General features: G+C 38.0%; 1 protein-coding gene across 2 annotated transcripts in view; it reads left to right on the top strand.

The window, feature by feature from the left end:
- The window catches only part of GNAI1 (G protein subunit alpha i1), a 727,470-nt gene that overhangs the window by 604,546 nt on the left and 102,980 nt on the right, over nt 1–19,944 (top strand). For both annotated transcript variants that reach the window (XR_014067210.1, XM_081535819.1), the window contains exon 10: nt 5,518–5,657. The gene's annotated coding sequence lies outside the window, so the exon portion shown is untranslated. The remainder of the gene's footprint in view (nt 1–5,517; nt 5,658–19,944) is intronic.

Here is a 19,944-nt window from a genome sequence, read left to right as displayed (position 1 = left end):
GTCTAGTCAAAGCTATGGTTTTTCCAGTAGTCATGTATGGATGTGAGAGTTGGACTGTAAAGAAAGATAAGTGCCAAAGAATTGATGCTTTTGAACTGTGGTGTTGGAGAAGATTCTTGAGAGTCCCTGGGACAGCAAGGAGATCCAACCAGTCCATCCTCAAGGAAATCAGTCCTGAATATTCATTGGAAGGACTGATTCTGAAGCTGAAACTCCAATACTTTGGCCACCTGATGCGAAGAACTGACTGATTGGAAAAGACCCTGATGCTGGGAAAGATTGAGGGCAGGAGGAGAAGGGGATTACAGAGGATGAGACAGTTGGATGGCATCACTGCTTCAATGGACATGAGTTTGAGTAAACTCCGGGAGTTGGAGATGGACTGGGAGGCCTGGCATGCTGCAGTCCATGGGATTGCAAAGAGTCGGACACAACTAAGTGATTGAATGGAACTGAAACTGAACATCTGTCCACGATTTTTTATTTTTATTAATGAGTCAGTATTTATATGGGCTTCGCAGGTGGCGGTAGTGGTAAAGAACCCGCCTGCCAGTGCAGGAGACATAATAAATGTGGGTTTGATCCCTGGGTCAGGAAGATCCACTGGAGGAGGGCATGGCAACCCACTCCAGTATTCTTGCCTGGAGAATCTCATGGACAGAGGAACTTGGTTGGCTACAGTCTATAGGGTCACAAAAAATTGGACACAACCGAAGCAACTTTGCATGCTGAGTCTGTTAGATCTACTCTTTGTATTCCCAGGTCTGTCATCATCTGTCGGGAACATGGTTGTATCTTTTAAAATAACCTTTAATAACCACCGACCTTTTCCTGGGGCTTCCCTGGTGGCTAAGATGGTAAGCATCTGCCTGCAATGCAGCAGACCTGGGTTTGATCCCTGGGTTGGGAAGATCCCTGGAGAAGGGAATGGCTACCCACTCCAGTATTCTTGTCTGGAGAATTCCATGGACATAGAAGCCTGGTGGGCTACAGTCCATTCAGTCACAAAGAGTCAGACTCAACTGAATGACTAATATTTTCATGTTCTGGGCCTCAATGAACTCAAAATAATGAAAAGCCCATTTAATGAAAACTTTAGTATTAAACATCTACTTTTCAAACAAGTGGATATAATGTGAACTTGCACAGAAAGCTTATCAATGGATACCATTCACCACAGGAGCCAGAGTAAAGCTAATATGAAGTGAGAAAACACATTCTCTGAAGAAACATTGTCTACTTGAAAAGTTAATGCTTATTTTAAGAAGAATGTTTCCAAAGAAAAAGTAGTACATGCAGTTAATACACTTTGTTCTAAGAAGCCTGAGTTTTCATTTAGATCAAATGAATGTCTTTCTAAATAGCTGAATTTATTTTCAATCCCAATTTTTCTTGGGCACATATGGAAGGTGAACCAGTATCTCTGATGTCAGTTTTATATGTCTTTAGATGCTTTAAATAAGATTTCATTTGAATTAATTCCAATAATGCTTCAGGTTTTTTTCTACCAGCTCAAGGAAGCAAAGTGAAATTTTGGAGGTGATACATCTGACATTTACAACATTACATAAAAGTTATAAATTCAATTGAAAGATTCAACATGTAAGATACAGTTATTTTTACACTGATTAAAATGAATGCAAATTTTGATTGGGCAAGCTTTATGGTAGAAACAATGTTGTGGCTAATTTAAGAAACCTATTTTATCAATTAGCTGTTGTCACATTAATGCTGCTTAATAAATCATCCCAAAATTCAGTGCCTTAAAAAATTACTTGTGTGAATATGTAATTGTGTAAATATATGATTAGTTGGCAGTAAGAAGGCCAGCTAATAGATGAATGCAATAATCAAGAGTGAGATAATGGTGGCTCAAGCTAGGATGATAGGAGTGAGGACTCAGGGAGAGGTAAGAAGTGACTGAATTTAAGTATTATACATGGTCAGCTTTGCGTCAATGACTTGCGCTATGTTAGGCTGCTACTTTATTATACATCTCTCTCATCCTTCCTGTGGACCCAGTGGAATAGACAAGGACCTGTTCTTCTCATGGTTATGGCAAAGGCTCTGGAGAGCAAGCAGAAATGCTGCAGACATCTTAAAGCCTAAGGTCAGAACTAGCACACTATCAAATCTATCCAAATGCCACTGGCCAAAATAAGCCAAGGGCTGGGGAAGTAGATTCTGCTCAGGATGACAAGCATATGGATGAAAAGCTTTGGGCCCATCTTTCAATCTACAAACTCTTTTTTTTTTTTTTTAAACCATGCCTGTGGCATGCAGAATCTTAGTTCCCCTCAAGGATTGAACCCGTGTTCCCTGCTTTGGGAGCATGGAGTCTTAACCACCAGACCACCAGGGAAGTACCTCTAAACCCTTTTGAAAGCAATAAACACTTAAACAAATAAATTTGGAATTGGCTGTGGTCATACATAATTGACTGCATCACATAAAGTACAGTGCTCCATAGTCAAAACAGAGGGTGTAGATGTCAAAGTTTATGTTTTTTAGTATGTTCACAGAGTAATTAAACTACAAAATTTGGGGGAATAAAGCTAATGTTAAATAAACATACAGCCACTTCAGTGTTGAAGTATGTGGTTTTTCTCTTTGCTGCTCATCATCAATTTGATTTTTAAAAATATCTGAGACTTGGGAGACATAATTTGTAAAACAACCTAGAAGGCCTACAGTGGAATTGAACTTCTTTAAAAAAAATTAAAAGTTTCTGAATTTGGGTTTGCATTTTGTTCAAAATTAAAGTTGAAAATATTTAACCAAAATGTTCTGCAAACGAAACAATAAAAAACTTCCTTTTAGGAAAGAAAAAGTATTTAAAACAATGCTAAAATCTAGAAAGGATTAAAATATATTTGTTTAAAAGCAAAGGAGAAACTGAATAAATTAAGGTTGGGAACTCAAACAGAGTACACAATTTAATATTTGAAGAGTAAGATTGCACTTTGGTATATCTCAATTTGAGATGAATCTTTTGACAGAAGCCTTATTCTTAATGAATAAATGTATAAATTTCTATAAAAATTGAAAAAAAGACCTACACTATGTCGAAACATCAAAACAATAATAGAAATAGACAAGTTTTTTTTTGTAAAATGTACATTAAAGAAAGATTTTCTGAATGGAAACAAAAAGAAAACCTGTCTTACAAGTACCACGCGCTAACCGATTGCACCACTGGAGCTCCGCTAAGAAAACCTGTCAAAATATTTAGGTTAAATATTTGCATGTTTGAATGGCAAAAGTAAAAAAGAAGAACTGACAATATCCTCCAGTTAGCAAAATTTGTTCAGATCTTACCAGGCATCTTAATGTCTGTAAGAGATTATATGTTTAATTAAAAATACAATGGTCCACAAAGAAATATTACTATAAATTACCAACAATCTCAAGTTTAGTAAACATAGAATACAACCTTGAAGAATATTGTAGGTAACTGTATAAAAACAAAATAATTAAGACATTCTTTAAGAAAACCTGCTGAAAAAATATATTCTTAAAAATACTAGTGACATTATGTAACAAACTGATTAAAGAACATGAATATGTGGCAAGATTAATTTTTATGCTTATAATTTTTAATGTTTATATAATTGTTGAAATTTTTGCTTTAATGAACATGGATATACACTATATTTACTTTTGAAATCTTTGTATAGTTTCAGCATTATAAGAAATAATTTTGGTAATAAAGAGATAAACATTTCAAAAAACTATGTAATTTTTATATCCTTAATTAAATTCCTTTTTAAAAAAAATTTATTGAAGTATAGTTGATTTACAATGCTGCATTAGTTTCAGGTGTAAAGCAAAGTGATTCAATTTTATATATACACATGCACATACACACACACACACACACACAGACACACACACATATATATTCATTCTCTTTCAAATTTTTCCCATATAGTGTACTAAGTAGAGATCCCTGTGCTATACAGTACGTCCTTGTTGGCTATATACTATATACTATATTATATATATACCATACTAAATATATACTATATATATTTTTTATATATAGTAGTGCATTGTTTGTTAATCCCAAACTCCTGATTTATTCCTCCCTGCACGTTTCCCATTTGATAACCATAAGTTTGTTTTTTGTATCTGTGAGTCTGTTTCTGTTTTGTAAATAAGTTCATTTGTATCATTTTTAAAAATTAGATTCCACATATGAGTGATATCATATGATATTTGTCTTTCTCTATCTGATTTACTTCACTTAGTATGATCATCTCTAGGTCCATCCATGTTGCTGCAAAGGCATTCTTTCATTCTTTTTAATGGCTGAGTAATATTCCATAGTATATATGTACCACATCTCCTTTATCCATTCCTCTATCAATGGACATTTAAGTTGCTTCCATATCCTGGCTGTTGTAAATAGTGCTGCTACAAGCATTGGAGTGCATGTAGTTTTTGGATTATGGTTTTCTCTGGATAAATGCCTAGAGGTGAGATTGTTGGGATTATATGGTAGCTCTATTCTTCATGTTTTAGGGGACATCCATACTGTTTTCCATAGTGACTATACCAATTTACATTTCCTCCAACAGTGTAGGAGGGTTCTCTTTTCTCCACACCCTCTCCAGCACTTATTGTTTGTATGCTTTTTGATGATGGCCATTTGCTTTTTGATGATGGCCATTCTGTCAGGTGGTACCTCATTATAGTTTTCATTTGCATTTCTCTGATAATTAGGGATGTTGAGCATCTTTTCATGTGCTTTTTGGCCATCTGTATGTCTTCTTTGAAGAAATGTCTTACCTTCTGCCCATTTTTTGGTTGGATTATTTGGTTTTTTGACATAGAGCTGTATGAGTTATTTATATATTTTGGAGATCAATCATTTGTTAGTTGCTTCATTTACAAATATTTTCTTCCATTCAGTCGGTTGTCATTTCATTTTAAAACTGTGTAATTTAATTTGATTCTTTCATCCTCAAAATTGAGTTTAAATTATCAAAAACCGAAATTTAAAATAAATGGTCAAACCTAAATTTTGTAGTATAGGCCTGACATGATAGTAGTCTGAACTGAGCAGATGCTAGTTGTCAGACAGAAATGTGGATAGAGCTTAATTATATTTAATTTAAATTTATTGGAGGTGAAGTAGACATATCTAGATTTTGCATTTTGATTAGTGGATCTAGTTAGTATAGTTAGTTGATTAGTGGAAGTCAGCTGTTAATAGTTGGTTCTGGCCTTCATGGTATTAAAAAAGAAAAGACAGAGATACAGTTTGATAGGAAACTGTTTCCAAGGAGGAGGATCAAGAGATAGTGGGTCTTGATGGTTGGCTGAGGCCTCAGAGATGAGGTTTTAATACATTGAAGGAACAACATCATTGCTAAGTGACCGTATCAAAGTCATGTCTCCTAACAAATGTACTGAGTTTTGTTCATTTGAAGCCTTTGAATGTAGTTATTTTATGTGATTTGAAACAGTGTTAGAATAAATAATACATTTTCTGTATTTATGTTGGTATGACAGACTGCTGCTGCTGCTGCTGCTAAGTCGCTTCAGTCGTGTCCGACTCTTCGCGACCCCATGGACTGCAGCCTACCAGGCTCCTCCGTCCATGGGATTTTCCAGGCAAGAGTCCTGGAGTGGGGTGCCATTGCCTTCTCTGGGTATGACAGAATACTAACACGTTAATACACAAGAAAAATAATATTATTGTTATATATTAATTTTGTGTGAGACCTAGTCAAATCAATTAAGAGTGCAGTAAGATAATATAGGGAAAGGTAATTACATATTTTCATTTACCCAGTAAACATAATGCATAATTCAACTAAAAATAAATCTATTAAAATTCAGTGCACTAAGGAAATTAAAAATTAATATATTTGCGTTCTCTATTGATTTATTTGATTACTCTTAAAAAAATAGTTTTGTTATATACAAGTGGACACACAAGCATATACTGAAATTACAGCCCATTTACTGTACTAGTTGATAATGTACAGGTACAACATTAAAAAAAGATAAATATAAACATAAAAATATGGAGCAGTTTGGCATTTTAGAGGGTTAAAAAGACTATTTTAAATTTTAATCTGGTTAATTTTATTCATCTGCTATATTAAGACACCAGCTGTTGCTCTAGTATGCATTAGATTTTTTAATTTTGTAATCTTGTTATGGCTATCAAAGTCCATGTTTTTGTGGTTTCTGTCTGTCCTTCAGGATCTCAGATTATTTTATAGCTTATCTTATTCACTTATTTGAATATTTTAAAAGAAATTTTCATGTGTGTGCATATGTATATATTTTAGAAAATCCTGTGGAAAATATGATGTAGAACCCTTCAATATTATAAAATATGTAGAATCCTCCATTAATACTACAGTAAATGGTAGTTTTAAGATATTACATCTCAGGAAGTCTATTTAAACATCACTCTATTGAAGACATTTAGTCTGGCCAGATGTCAGCAAATGTAGATAATCAGGTGCTTCCCAGATCACTAAAAATGAAACAGAAACTAGGTGAATGAAATGAAAACAGAATCAATTAGATTCTAACAAATAATTAGAAAGCTAATTCTAAAGTTTACATTCAGTTCAGTCCAGTCGCTCAGTTGTGTCCGACTCTTTGCGACCCCATGAACCGCAGCATGCCAGGCCTCCCTGTCCATCACCAACTGCTGGAGTCTACCCAAACCCATGTCCATTGAGTCGGTGATGCCATCCAACCATCTCATCCTCTGTCGTCCCCTTCTCCTCCTGCCCTCAATCTTTCCCAGCATCAGGGTCTTTTCCAATGAGTCAGCTCATCACATCAGGTGGCCAAAGTACTGGAGTTTCAGCTTCAACATCCATCCTTCCAATGAACACCCAGGACTGATCATAGGACCTTATTTTCCTGAACCTTTAAAAATATGTCAGTCATATTACTTGACACACTCAACCTCATGTCTTGAAAAGTAACCCATTCATTATGACATCAAAGCATAACAGATATTGTGCATCTGTTGTGAAACATCCTCTCCTTCTCCTAGTGAGAATGGCACTCCCCAATTAGTTCCCTGTTCACTCCCAGTTAGTTCACTGTTGCTCATATCGTCCATTCATGTGATACTCGCCTGCGCTCTCCCACAGTCTTTAACTCTCAGCTGAGGTACACTCCACCGTATTGCTCACTGAGAAAAGTTACTGCATGGGAGCTCCCTCATATTCCCAGCAGATAATCTATTCATTTTCTCTGCACTCCTACTTGGAGTAGGAATGGAGTGTCCAGTCAAGTCTATTCTTGCAGGCACTGGCCTCCTTCCCCTCTCGGTTTATCAAGGACTTCAGTTCCTCAGCTGTGCCTCCTCCCTACCACCTCCTCAATCTATTCATCTATCATCAGTCTCTTCCTCTGTATTGGCATAATTTCATTAGCATACAGATATTCTCTACTAGTTCCTTAAAAATAAAAAGGCTGCATCATGAGGTTTTCAGGATCTTAGTTCCCTGACCAGGGATTGGATCCATGCCCTCAGCAGTGAAAGCATGGAGCCCTAACCACTGGAATGCCAGGGAATTCCCCACTATTCCCATTTTTAACTCCCTTCCCTAACCTCATCATTTGTTCCAGTTACTGTCCTATTTTTCTACTCCTCTTCCCAGAAAATGATATTTAGTTAGTGGCTTTATGTACTCTCTCCAACTTCATTTCTCCAATTCATCCATCAAACTACACATATTTGACTTTATTCTCCCTTCCACTGACCCTTCTTTTGAAGGTCACCAGCTACCTCAGAGTTGCCAATTCCAACAGAAATTTCTCTGTATTTAACCTGCTTGGCCCCTTGACAGTATATTCAACATGACAGAAATCCTGTTCTTATGGAAGCCTTCCCTCCTGGACTCCTTGAGCTAATAGTTTCAGGTTTTTCCTCATACGTCACTATCTCCTCAAGGTCTGTTTCTGATGTAGATCTTACTAAACGCCATCCTGTGTGCCTCCTACTCTTTATTATCTACATCTTCGTCTCAGGTTTTCTTTTTTTTTTCATAGCTTTAGATAGTATTCCTGCTCTCCCACATTGCAGGTCTATTTCTCCATGTCAGATATGTCCTCTAGGTCTGAATCCTGGCTCATGAAGTCTAGACTCATGTATTCACCTGCCTATCTGACATCTCCTAGATACCTAATTGGTAGGAAATGTTCAAAAGGTAGCTGATGAGTCTCTCCACTAACCTATTTCTTCCTTTATTCATAGTAGTTCCATTTTTTTAATTTTTTGAGGAACTGCCACTTTGTTTTCCACAGAGGCCGTATCATTTTATACTCCTACTTTATTCAATGACTCTGCCAGTTATTCAAGTCAAGAAAAAAAAACAAAACCTAAAACTAAAAATCATACTTGATTCCTTTCTGTTCCATACCATCATCCATAAATCCAAATGATCACCAAGTCCTGTTGGTCTAATTAATTGTAAAATATGTCTTGATTTATCTAAAAGATGTCAGTTGTCTTTCTGAACTTCACCAGTCCTAAATCATCTTCATTGTGTTGCCTAAAATATCACAAAAACTTCTTAATTACAATCCCCGCTCTTCTCTGTTTTGTTGTTGTTCAGTCTCTTAAGTTGTGTCCGACTCTTAGAGACTATAGCCCATCAGGCTCCTCCGTGGGGTTTTCCAGGCAAGAATACTGGAGTGGGTTGCCATTTCCTTCTCCAGGGGATCTTCCTGACCCAGGATTGAACCTGTGTCTCCTGCACTGACAGGCAGATTCTTTACCTCTGAGCTCTGTTTGCTTCCCAGGTGGCACTAGTGGTGAAGAACCTGCCTGTCAATTCAGGAGACATAGGAGATGTGGGTTTGATCCCTGGGTCGGGAAGATCCCCTGGAAAAGGAAATGGCAAACGACTCCAGTATTCTGGCCTGGTTTATTCTCCTCCAATTGTTCCCCATAGTATCTTTCCAAATATGATCAAGCCCCTATTTATCTCTGCAAATACAGATCCCCTGTATTACTTCTCAGTAACAGCCTATTCTTCAGTCGGCAGCTCTTCCAGTATCCACGTTGCCTTTCTATGGAAGGAAATGACCTTCCTCCCACTCCTAGGCTTCCACTGGCTTATTCTCATCCTTCATATTTCAACTCAAATATCGTCTGGTTTACAGAGTCCTCTCCTCCCCTAAACCATTTACGGTAGCCTCTGCCTACCACTCTTTATTTTCTGACTCTGCTTATTTAGCCCTGCACCTGTCTATCACCACCTGAAAACATCCAATTTGGTTTCTTTCCTCTTTTTTCGGCATGTGGGATCTTAGTTCTCTGAAGGATCGAACCCATATACCTTGCATTAGGAACGTGGAGTCTTCCTTAACCACTGGACCACCAGACAAGTGCCCTGATTTGGTTTCTTCTTCACTCTTTATCCATTTGAATATTCATTTGAATGGAAGCTCCTGGAGAACAGGGACACTAACACTGTGGGTCCGTTTCTTTTTTTTTTTTTTAAGCCTAGATCAGTGTCTGCCCTGTATAGCTATTGATAGCTAACTGCTGAATAAATGTATGATTAAGTGAATAGATTATTTATAAAGTATGTTTGTTATATTAAAAAGGTCAGAGCATGAAATTGGATGACATGACAATCTAACCCAATGGTCAATATGCTCAATTGTCTAGAAAATTCAAAAAATATAAATAATCCAAGAATATCTGGAGCAACAGCACAGCTGAGAGAATAAAAAGAAAACAAATATACTAAGTTTAGAGAGACACATTTTTTTCTCTTTTGAAAACTTGCAAAGAAATGTATATATAATTGTAGAAATCTTATGAAAATATATAAGGAAAAACAATCTAAGTATACCTGCTATCCCATCAACATGTCAAAACCTCAACTAATATTTTATTACATAGCTTCCATATTTTTCCCAGGATATCTACATATGGTCACTGAGCACTTAAAACATGGTTAGTGCAAACGAGGTACTGAAATTTTAGTTTACTTATTTATTTATTTGTGTTGTTGTTTAGTTGCTCAGTCATGTCCAATCTTTGCAGCCCCATGAACTGCAGCACGCCAGGCTTCCCTGCCCTTCAGTATCTCCTGGAATTTTCTCAGGCTCAAGTCCATTGAATCGGTGATGCCATCCAACCATCTCATCCTCTGTCACCCCTTCTCCTCCTGCCCTCAATCTTTCCCAGCATCAGGGTCTTTTCCAATGGGTCGGCTCTTCACATTAGGTGGCCAAAGTATTAGAGCTTCAGCTTAAAATTGAGGCAGCATAAAATATTGTTTTTCTCAAAAACCACTTTATTGTTTGGTGTGACTGTGTTTTGCTTAATTGAAAATTCAGTGTCTGAATTGAGATGTGCTGTAAATGTAAAATATATGCTGTATTTTTAAAGCCAACATAAAAAAATTTAAAAAAATCTAGTAATAACTCTTTTTATGGATTATATGTTAAAAACAGTATTTTGGGTCTAATGGATTAAGTAGAATATTTTTAATCTAATCTATTTTTATTTTTATTTTTGGATATTTTTATTTTTTAAATTGGCTACCACAAAATTTCAATTACATTCATGGCTTATATTTTACTTCTATTTAATATTACTTTATACACATACCTATATATTTATATATATATATATATATATATATATACAAAGACATATATAGGGTTTTATAAAACATATTCTTCTAAAAACTATTCCTTTGAAATAGTGATATTGTACAAACATCCTCTGAAGTCAATGAATATAGATCTATATTTTGTTTATTTGACTGAGTGCTTAGTATTTACTATGTGGAATATTAGATATACTTTCTATTACTAAACATTTAGATGATTTCTATATTTTCACTCTTATGTACAATGCTAGGGGCATAATTTAAGCAATGTTTATGCATGAGAGATGGTTATAAAGGCCAAATACCTTCAATGCTAAATTTTAAAGTAATTAAAGAAGGCAAGGAGAAATTTTTAGAAAAACCATTGAAGTAATGAAAATAACAGAAAGCAAAAGCGATAGTGGATTATTATGCCTAAGGGTGAAAGAATGAATTGAGAATCGGTCACAAGGGGTTCCAGGAGTAACACAAGCAGTGACAAGAAGTGTTTTCATGACAATGAGAACAGGAACAAAGACAAGACAGAAGTGACTAGAAGCTGGGGCATCAGGGCTGTCTGAAGACATTTGGTCCAAATGACCTTACCCAACTCCTACATATATTGTTCTAATAGAAGATGCTCCTAAGAATAATAAAAGAGAGTTTAAGTTTCATACCTTCTGTTTATTAAGGCAGAAAGTAAATAACATATTGTGAAGATTTATATCAATAACAAATTATATTTTAAAATTCTATTTAAGATGGTTCTAATCTTCTGGAAAAATATGTTATATGATGATTTCATCTCTCTGAGAACACTTTAAAAATAATTTTAGATAAATGAAGCACTGTCATTTTATTTATTCTTTCAAGTAATGGTAATTCTTTTTCTAATATTTATTTTTTTATTTATTTTGGCTACACTGGGTCTTAGTTGTAGCATGTGGGGTCTTTTTAGTTACATGCCAAGTCTTTAATTGTGGCATGTGATATCTGACCAGGGGTCAGATACCTGATCCCTGACCAGGGATCGAACCTGGGACCCATGCATTAGAAGCTTGGAGTCTTTAACTGGTGAACCCCCAGGAAAGCCCCTTCTATTTTTAAAAATAGAATACAAGCTCATGGATTTAAGAGGCTAAAAGTTGTGGCCTACATATGTCATTTTTGCCTGATTCTAGAAGATGCTATGCAGAGAAGGCAATGGCACCCCACTCCAGTACTCTTGCCTGGAAAATCCCATGGACGGAGGAGCCTGGTAGGCTGCAGTCCATGGGGTCGCTAAGAGTTGGACACGACTGAGCGACTTCACTTTCACTTTTCCCTTTCATGCACCGGAGAAGGAAATGGCAATCCACTCCAGTATTCTTGCCTGGAGAATCCCAGGGACGGCGGAGCCTGGTAGGCTGCCGTCTATGGGGTCGCACAGAGTCGGACACGACTGAAGCGACTTAGCAGCAGCAGCAGCAGAAGATGCTATGAGCACATCAGAAGACAAAGAGCCTGCACGGACAGGTACACTGAGCCAGACCTCTGGAGAAAGTGTGTGTTATCTCCTTTCTGATAACACATCAGAATTTACCCACCTAGGGCAGCCTCAAGGGTTTGCCCAGGGATGGCTGTGGAATGGAATGGTTCTTAGACCAGTTCAAGGAGGTCTTTATCCTTTGTGTTCCAACTTGTTAGATCTGCTCCAGGTGTCCAGAATCAGTAACAACATTGTCTCCTGAGAACTTCGAATACACTTCACATTAGAGGAGATAAATGGAGTAGGACTGTCTTGCTTTGCCACTCAACCCATATATATGTTCAGTGATTCAGTATTGTATGAATTACAAATTCCAGAGTTCTCAGGCCACTGACAGGTTCCTAGACAACAAAAGATTAAAATCTAATACAGAGAAAATTATAGACTTTTATGGTATTATATGGAAATAAAATATAATACCATATTTAGCATTGCTAGAAAAAAGCCTTAAAATTTGAATCAGTTATGCTACTTACTCCATAAATAAAAACATAAGACTTTCTTGGTTAAGAGCAATACAGTTACATTTTTTCAATCGGCTTATTTCAGGAAGGGTTTTGTGTCCTGTGTCCCACATTGGAATTTTATTACAATCTCACTTGACTTAAATAGATAATAAGTGGGATCAAGGCATTGTTAAAGGCTTCCCAGGTGGCTCAGTGGGTAAAGAATCCACCTGCAATGCAGGAGACACAGAAGACGCAGGAGACATGGGTTCGATCCCTGAGTCGGGAAGATGCCCTGGAGGAGAGCATGGCATCCCACTCCAGTATTCTTGCCTGGAGAATCCATGGACAGAGCAGCCTAGCGGGCTACAGTCCATAGGGTCGCAAAGAGTTGGAAACTACTGAAGTGACTGAGTACAGCTCAGGCATTGTTAAATTTCCAACAGTTACAACTTTTATATAAACACATTATAATTCAATTAGAAGCCCCTCCTCTCTGTATCATTTCTACAGTGTCACAGAAGCACCAGGAGGTCTGTCTTCTCTTTCTGGCTCTGTCAGTTACTGATTATTTTACAAGGGTGTGTAAATTAAACTCTGAAAGTTAATTTCCTCATATGTGATATGAGGACAGTAAATCTTGTGCTACCTGCTTCATAGGGTTATCATGGGAATCAAATGAGGCAAAACATACAAATACATTTTGAAAACAAAAAGAGATTATTCCTGGAAGCTTAGAAAAATTTCAATAGTAACAAGTCCTCATTTTGTAAATATTTCTTTTATTAGGAATCTTTTGATTGCAAGCAATAAAAATTAACTCAAAGAAGCTCAAGTAGGGGGCAAAACATGGAGAAAGGATTGTATTATAAGGATGCAAAATCATCTCTTGGTATATGAAACCAGGAGCAAATCAAGATCTTAGGAGAAAAACAGAAGCCAGTTAACTTCTCTCTTCTCTGTTTGCCTGAAGCTTTTTTTTTTTAATTTAATCTAAAGATAGATTTCTTCTGCTTTCCCATGAATGAAAATGTGACTACCCACAGATCCAGAGTATATATTTTACAGATCCAGCCACCTGAAGACATTGGTCTCTCTTTCATATCCAACTACAAATTCACAGGGAATCTGGTTATGCTTGGATGATGTGCCCACCCATGCCCTATATACCCATGAATGATGAAGAACAAGACAGACAAAATGGCTATTGGGAGAATCGTTCTCACTAGACTGGAAAGAGAGACCCTTTTTCCTTCACAAGGAAGAGGGTCATCAGACAGATCCCTTGGTAGCCACTAATCCCCTAACTTTCCAAAGCATTTTCACATGTGAGCAAGGAGAAAAAATGTATTAAGATAATACACAACAGACAGAATTTCTCTGAGGGATGAAACTGTTTTTGTTGAGGAGAAAAAGTACTTTGGAAAACTATTTGAAAGAGATGTGAGATCTTGAGGGCATGGGTGCCTCCTGAGTCCCAAGAACAAAGGAGTGCTTGAGGGAACTCTGTTCCAGAAAATGAAATAGGGCAGAGAAAGACAAGAGACAGGGAGGCCAAGAGACCAAGACAGGCTGTGCATCAAAGCTGCATGGAGTAAAAAACTTGTAAAAATCTCCTGGGTGGTAGGATAAGCCTCAGCCTCCATCTAACCCAAAAAAGTCCTTTAAGAAAAAAAAATAACCTAATGTGGTTTTTAATTGACTCTGTGTAATTTGTTTTATATGTCTGCTCTGCAGACATTATGTAAATGAGGTAATGTGTGTGTGTGTGTCTTTGTGTCTGTGTGTGTGTAAATTAAATATATCTGGGTGGAATCAGTAAGGAACAGAAGAAATGTGTGCAGAAGCAGAGGCAGAGCACACACTGCCTCGGATATCCAGAGCAGGGAGGCAGCAGCTGAGTCAGGGTTATAAATGTGTTATTCCCTATGACCTGCCCAGCAACTTGTTGAATGATTAAAACATATCATTACTGTAACAGATGAGGAAGCTAAAAATCATTTATCCAGTGTCTTATAGCAAATTAGTCTCAAGGTAGGATTGAAGCCTGTATGTTTCTTCACTCCTAGGTTCATATTACTGCATTGAACTCAACTGTTATGACACCAGCAGAACAGGGGCGAGCATACCTTAGTGGCAAGAATCAAGAAGACATTGCTTTTCATGTTTTTTAATGCTTTTAATGAAATCACCAAGATGACCTCTTATTCATTCGTCTACTCGTTTATATACACTGGTTGAATTCTTAATCTGTGACCAGCACTATAGTAGGTAACAGAACAGCCCTTTGCCTATGAGTAAGAATAGTTTGACAAAGTGAATCTTAAAATTGTGAAAGGAAAAGACTAAATAGTAATGGAAGACCATGTAGTTCACAATGTTCTCAATTTCTTTCCTTTTTTTTTTTTTAAGTTCTCTTTGAAAAGACAGTGTCACACAAAGCCTGATTTGGTGTCAGCATCAAAACTGAATAGTTAAAATTTCAAAACTAACCACATCAACCATCACACACTGCTGGCAGGAATGTAATGGTACAGGCCCTTTGGAAAACAGCTTGGCAGATGCTCAACAAGTTAAACATAGAATTATCATATGAAGTGTCAGTTGCTCAGTCTTACCTGACTTTTTGCAACCCCATGGACTGTAGCCCATCAGGCTCCTCTATCCATGGAATTATCCAGGCAAGAATACTGGAGTAGGTAGCCATTCCGTTCTCCAGGGATCTTCCTGACCCAGGGATCAGACCCTGGTCCCCTGTATTGCAGGCAGATTCTTTACTGTCTGAGCCACCAGGGAAGTCCAGAGTTATCATATGACCCAGCAATTCCACTCCTAGGTATATGCTGAAGATAGATGAAAACATGTATTCAAACAAATACTTATGAACAAATATTCATAGCAACAATATTCACAATAACCCCAAAGTGGAAACAACCCAAATGTCTACCAACTGATGAATGGAAACATGATGAATGATGAAAACTGATGAATGGAAACTAAACATGACATAGCCATACAATGGAATAATATTATCAACAAAAAAGGAAATGAAGATTAATACAGGCTACACCATGGATGAAACTTTAAAACATTATGCTAAATTAAAAAAACAGCCACAAAGGATCATATGTTGTATGATTCCATTTGTATGAAATGTCTAAAATAGGCAAATCCAGAGTCAGAAATTAGATTAGTAGTTGCCAAGAGCTGGGGTTTCCCTGGTGGCTCAGTGGTAAAGAATCCACTTTCCAATGGAGGAGACACAGGAGATAAGGGTTCGATCCCTGGTTCAAGAAGATCTGGAGGAGTACATGGCAACACCCTCCAGTATTCTTACCTGGAAAATCCCATGGACAGAGGAGCCTGGTGGCCTAGAGTCTACGGAGTGGCAAAAGAGTCAGACAAAACTTAGCAACTAAATAACAAGAACAAGGGCTGGGGTGGGTAGGGAATTGGGAATGACTGCTAACGGGTGTGAGGACTCTTTTTTTGGCATCATAAAAGTGTATTGAAATTAGTGGTAATGGTTGTATAATTTTATAAATTAAAAAACATTGAATGGTACACTTTAAAATGGTGATTTTTATATGTAGGTTATATCCAAATTAGAAAAGAAAACCAACCACATCACATTTCTAGTTGTGTATAAATAATGTGATAATAACATCACTCTCTAAATGAACACTAACTCCACTGCAGTCACTGCTTCCATTGCTACATTTTCCTTCTCGGTGTTTTCCTATGCTCTCCGAAATTTCCTGTCAGCTACTTTATGTTAAATAGGAGTCTTAATAATCTGATGAACTTCTGAAAAAGTTTTTTTTTTAAGATTTATTTATTATATTTTTTGGTTGTAGTGGTCTTTGTTGCTTCATGCAGGCTTTCTCTAGTTGCAGTGAGTGGGAGCTACTCTGTTGCGATGTGAAGGCTTCTCATTGTGTTGGCTTCTCTGGCTGCAGTTGCAGCTCATGGACTCTAGAGCACAGGCTTCATATTTGTGGTGCACGGACTTAGCTGCTCCACAGCATGTGAGATCCTCCCAGACCAGGGATCCAACCGATGTCCCCTGCATTGCAAGGCAGAGTCTTAACCACTGGAGCACCAGGAAAGCCCTGAAAAAGAAGTTTTGAATTTTACTTCCAAAGACTAAGAAATGCTTTGAAGGTGTTCCACCAACATAAACACTCTTCCTCAGCCAGGTGTTCAGAAGGAGCTGTTTAGGAAAAGAACACGAGCATTTTGTGAATCAAAGCACCACTTTGCAAGCAGCTGTGCAGCCCTGGGTGTCCCAAGGAGAGTTTTGGTTAAAGGATGAGGGTGAACTTGTGGTGGAAGCCTGAGAGCTAAGCAACACTTCTCAGTCAACAGATATTAAATGTTTGCGGGCCAACACACTTAGCTTGCTTGGGCAAAACAGTGTACCCCAGGCAGACCTTGAGCCCATGTATCCACCCAGAGTGCATCAAAGAACAGAGAAAAGCTTTGTTGAGGCCAGGCCTGCATCTGCCCACCCCACAAGGATTAGAAACAGGTCATGCAAGGGGAGCATGGGTCCCCAGGAGGAAACCAGTGTACCAGCACTCATGCTGTGTTCCTGAGTGATTGAATTTATCTTCCTGGGTGTTAGGGGTATAGTAACAGTGAGCTGGGAATAAAGGGGGTAAGGATAGGCCAGGCCCAGGGAGCAGTGACCAGAGATTTTCTGCCAATACATATATTTTATCCCGGTCACTATTCTCACAGGAGACAAAGTCTGATCTTTAGCACTGACTAATTGACTCTGTTTTACTGTGGTTGTGTGTATGGAAAACCTTGCAAATTTCATGCCTTAAAGTTCCTCATACATGCTCCCCCCCCCATTCAGTGACCCTGAACTCTTACAAAGAACTCATTTCTTAATATGTTAATATAAATCATATTTTGTCCTTTTTTGCCCCTAATCCATACATAGCCTAATAACGTGTTGGTATTCAACAAATGCTTGCTAACCTCTTTATTACCGTGATTTGAAATAATATTGCTGTTACCAGTAATTGGGACAGAAAAGCACTGTGCTTCCCCGAATCCCCTTGGCCTGGCTCCTAATTCCAGTCCTGATCAACCCTTCTGTTGCAGTTCCTGCTGAGCTGAATAAGAGACACACATGCGGCTTTCACAGTTTAAAGAGAGAGCTACCAGGAAGAAAAACAGCTGAGCCAGCAGGAAGCAAACGCTGCAGGGGAGGTGTCAATACAACTATTTTTTTAATCCAATGTAGTAAATAAACACGTAGACTTGAATAAAGCCAGGTAGCTTTCTTTGAGGAGAAGCTTGCTTATGCTTCAAGCTTGGCCCAAGGTTTGCTCGATCCTTTTTTAGAATAGCATGTTGAAATTTTGGTCAGGTCAGACAAATAAATGTGAGAGGAAAAACAAAAAAAGACATGACCTCATTCTTAGGCTTGTTCTCATGAACAGAAGCATGAAATTTAAGAAACAGAAGACAAGGCAAATAGGAAGCACAAAAACCAAATCATTTAGCATTGTCCACCAAAATACAAATGGACACTATATCATGAATTTTACTATTCTGTAATTTCTTCTCTCTAGATTTCATTCAAACCCTCATCTTGGCCCTCAGCATCCTCAACTGTTCTCTCCACCTAACCTCCTGTCTCTTCTGTTTCATATAAGAGTGAAATACTTAAACTCTTGGGTTTGACAAAGCAGAAAGAAAAAGTACAATAATTAGGAGCATATGATGTGCCAGGAACTGTGTTATCCTTGATGTTATTTAATCATCAAAACACATCTGATATATCCAGTTTAGCAGAGGCTCACAAATTCCAATTTAGAATAAAGTTAGAGTAAATTCTGACCACCTAAGCATGGTCTGCCCCACTCTGCAGGATCTGACCCCATCTCCCTCACAGCCCCCATCTCTCTCACCCCTACCCCTCTCACCTTTACTCTTACGGTTCAGTCAAACTAGTCTTTGGGTTCCTTGATTAGGCCAACCTCAGTTCTATCCTGGAGATTTAGTACTGGCACTTTACAATGAGACTGGAATCCTCTTCCCCCAAATCAGGTTCCCTCTTCTCCTCCAGTTATCCATTCAAAAGGGTCACCTTCTCAGACTGATATCCCTGAATCCTCAGTTGAAAGGAATTCCCCCTGAACCCTTGGTTGGAGGAACAATTACTTTCTGGTTGCTACTTACAATAGTCAGAGTAACTCCCTATTGTAGCCGTGAAAGCATTACACTCGGATCCCACTTTAGGGGAGTGTAGTTGGCTGACCACCTCCAAATGCCCCATTTTTAGGTCCACCACAGTGTTTCCGTCTGAGGCTGCCCCGAGTCCATGACAGAGCAAGGTGGGGGTCCTAGAACCTGGCTGTTTCTGCCCAAGGCAGGACTTGTCTAATGAGCAGTATTTACTGGGGAGTAGGGAAAGGGAGCCCTGCAGGCCTGGGCAAGACTTTCTAAGAGTCACCCCATAGTCTGAGACTCTTCCTACTCAATTCTTCTCTCTCTCCTTCCCCAGGTGTCAGAGTTGCATCCCTTTTGAAAGTTTGCCCCATCTCTTCCTGTTCCCATCTCACCTTTATCCTTCACAGGCATTTCCCCCAATAAATCTCTTGTGCCTAATCCTGTTTTGGAGTTTGCTTTTCAGAAGACTTCAACTGGTGTATTCTCTCGTAAAACACTTTGTTTCTTTATCTTCAGGGCACTTACAACTATTTTTAATTGTATCATGTTTAATTGCTCCAGTTACCTACCTATTTAACATCTCTCTTCTACCACTGCCCCTAACCCAACATAGTAAATCTTATTTACCACTTCATTCTCAGTGCTAAGAGCATTATCTGGTTCATGACAGGTCTTTAATAGTTGAGTGAAAGAATCAATGGTTCAGAAGGTTAGATTTATACTCTAAATCCAGCTCCTCCTCTTTATTTGTTTACTATGGGCATTTATGTGCTAGTGACTGGAGATAAAACAGTAAACAAAAGAGATAAATTCTCTGCTCTTTTGAATTTATGTTCTAGTGAGAGAAGGCAGGCAGCAAACAAATCACAAAAATATGCATGTGATGTGATAAGTTATAAAGAAATGCCAGTGCATAGTCACGGAATGAAGAGTGACAGGTGGGTGGTTAAGCAATATATCTCCCTTTTAAGATGCCATTTAACTGAGACTGGACCGATGTATGAGCCAAGCAGATATCTAGAGGAAGAGTGTTCCAGGCAGGGTGAACAGAAGTACAAAAGTCCCATGACAAGTGTGTTTGGCAAGTTCAAAGAGTAGCCTGCAGGTTAGTGAGGCTGAATCACTGAAGGCAAGGAGAGTGGTAGGAAGTAATATTGACTGTAAAAGAGTGAGCCTGATAAACCAG

The sequence above is a fragment of the Giraffa tippelskirchi genome, chromosome 10 (assembly GCF_054371585.1).
Source record: "Giraffa tippelskirchi isolate mGirTip1 chromosome 10, T2T-mGirTip1v1.2.pri, whole genome shotgun sequence".
In the NCBI taxonomy this organism is placed as follows: domain Eukaryota; kingdom Metazoa; phylum Chordata; class Mammalia; order Artiodactyla; family Giraffidae; genus Giraffa; species Giraffa tippelskirchi.
This window is presented reverse-complemented; position numbering and strand designations above follow the sequence as displayed.